Source organism: Pongo abelii, chromosome 16, assembly GCF_028885655.2.
Source record: "Pongo abelii isolate AG06213 chromosome 16, NHGRI_mPonAbe1-v2.0_pri, whole genome shotgun sequence".
NCBI classification, from domain to species: domain Eukaryota; kingdom Metazoa; phylum Chordata; class Mammalia; order Primates; family Hominidae; genus Pongo; species Pongo abelii.
In genome coordinates this window covers 18,075,610-18,078,339 of record NC_072001.2, presented here as the reverse complement: position 1 = coordinate 18,078,339, position 2,730 = coordinate 18,075,610, and the positions used below count along the sequence as shown (strand labels likewise).

Below are 2,730 nucleotides of genomic sequence, written 5' to 3'. Positions count from 1 at the left end.
AAAAGCAAAACATCAGAGGTCAACCTAAGAGTATTTTTAATATAAAATTAATGTACCTGCATTGTAAGCATTATTTTTTTTGTATGGTAGAAAGGAAAAAAATTCATGTATTATTCCACTATAAATGCGTATTCTTTGCTCTACTAAATTTGCATGTCATTGTCAGCCTTTCACTTTGTCTTCAGCTAACAGGAACCTCTTGGGTTCATCCTTTGGAGAACCTGATATCATGGAAAATGGACTGAACTAGGAGAACAGGCTTTGTTTAGACCACATGCTGAGGTCTAGTGGCTTCAATTAAAAATATATAAATGCAGCCGGGCACAGTGGCTCATGCCTGTAACTCCAGCACTTTGGGATTCTGAGGCGGGTAGATCATGAGGTCAGGAGTTCAAGACCAGCCTGACCAACATGATGAAACCCCATCTCTACTAAAAATACAAAAATTAGCTAGGCATGGTGGCACGTGCCTGTAATCCCAGCTACTCAGGAGGCTGATGCAGGAGAATCGCTTGAACCCTGGAGGCGGAAGCTGTAGGGAGCCAAGATCGTGCCATTGTACTCTAGCCTGGGACTACAGATCGAGACTCCGTCTCAAAAAAAAAATTATGTGTATATATATATATATATATGCTTAATCTCTAAGCTTTGGAAGGAACAGCCTATCTACAGAAAAATTTAAAACTTGGTCATGGCAGGTACAGAGTTGGGCCCCATTAATTTTGTTGATGTTGGGGTCAGCAGATTCTGTAAATTTTCACTATACCTCTCATATGATCTGCCGCCACACCATTCATACTCTAAATTTATTTCTCCTCACAACAGTAAATTACTAAAACTGCCAAGCTTTTTTTTCACAAATTAACATCTTTAGCATGCTCTTCCTTCAGCCCGCAATGAAATCCTCTACTCCCCTCCCTCCTCCTCCCTCCCTTACTCCCGCTAATGACATTTGTGTTTTGGTTTCCACACCAAATGATCTACCTTCAGTAAGCATCCCACAACTCCACAGGGAACTTTAGTTTCTCTACCTTCTGTGCTGTCGAAGCACTTGGCTCAGAATGAGAGATCTGTCTGCATTTCAGATCTACAAATTACTCATTGTGTGACCTTGGACATATCCCTAATATTTTTGAGCCTCAGTTTCTCATCTTTAAAATTAAAATAAAGATACCAAACTCCTGGGGTTTTGTGAGAGTAAAATGAGACGATGTGTGTAAGAGACTCAGTGCAGTGTCAGTATCTATCTACCATGTGCTATGCACTCTGCATTTTCTTTTTCTTTTTTTATTTTTTATTTTTGAGACGGAGTCTTGCTCTCTCACCCAGGCTGGAGTGCAGAGGGCAGTGGCATGATCTCGGCTCACTGCAACCTCTGCCTCCTGGGTTCAAGAGATTCTCCTGCCTCAGCCTGCGAGTAGCTGGGATTACAGGCCCACACAACCATGCCTGGCTAATTTTTGTATTTTTAGTAAACACAGCGTTTCACCATATTGGTCAGGCTGGTCTTGAACTCCTGACCTCAGGTGATCCACTCACCTCGGCCTCCGAAAGTGCTAAGATTACAGGCGTGAGCCACTGTGCCCGGGCCAACCCATAGTCTTTTGGTCTTCTCTCAGCATCCAGTGAAAATGCACTTTATTTTTCAGATTCCTCTGGAGAATTAAAAAGTCTCTTTTACGGCTGGACACGGCGACTCACACCTGTAATCCCAGCACTTTGGGAGGCTAAGGCAGGCAGATCACAAGGTCAAGAGATCGAGACCATCCTGGCCAGGGCCAACATGGTGAAACCCTGTCTCTACTAAAAATACAAAAATTAGTAGGGTGTAGTGACACACGCCTGTTGTCCCAGCTACGTGGGAGGCTGAGGCAGGAGAATTGCTTGAACCCAGGAGACGGAGGTTGCAGTGAGCCAAGATTGAGCCACTGCACTTGCTCTGGTGAAAGAGCAAGACTCTGTCTCAAAAAAAAAAAAAAAAAAAAGTCTCTTTTGCATGGAATTGCCATACTCTCTGCTCTTGGTCTTCTTTTCCATGTACTCATTCTTCAAGCATTTATTTTCTCATTGCCTGATCAAGATCATTGCAATGACCAAAAAATTTTCAAATGCTATGATTTTTGTGATATTCTTTTAGCAAGTTAATCACGATGTTGCATTCTTGAGTGTGCGAGTGTGGAGGAAAGTCAGGATGCATCTTTAAGACAAGATGATGGGTCACGGCAGTGCCACACCACTCACGGCCACACGAGGAGAGCTGAAGGGGCAGTCACCAACGAAGATGCCTGACCCAGAAGCTGGCTGCCAGGGAGCCAAAGGCCAGGTCATTCCACAGGTGGCCAATGCCCGGGGGTGGCCCTCCACCGCCCAAACTTATTATCATTATTATTATTTTGAAACGGAATCTGGCTCTGTCTCCCAGGCTGGAGTGCAGTAGCACGATCTCGGCTCACTGCAACCTCCGCCTCCGGGGTTCAAGCGATTCTCCTGCCTCGGCCTCCCGAGTAGCTGGGACCACAGGCACGTGCCACCTTACCTGGCTAATTTTATTTTTTGAATAGACAGGGTCTTGTCATGTTGCCCAGGCTGGTCTTGAACTCCCGGGCTCAAGCGATCCTCCCACTTCAGCCTCCCAAAGTGCTAAGACTACAGGTGTGAGCCACCACACCTGGCCAAGTTCTACTTTTCTAATATTTAAAATATGAAATAGGCCGGGCACGGTGGCTCACA

The 2,730-nt window shown here is 45.0% G+C and overlaps 1 pseudogene; it reads right to left on the bottom strand.

The window, feature by feature from the left end:
* Positions 1-1,638: 1,638 nt before the first annotated feature.
* Positions 1,639-2,197, bottom strand: LOC129053841 (COX assembly mitochondrial protein 2 homolog; annotated as a pseudogene).
* Between the last annotated feature and the right edge of the window lie 533 nt (positions 2,198-2,730).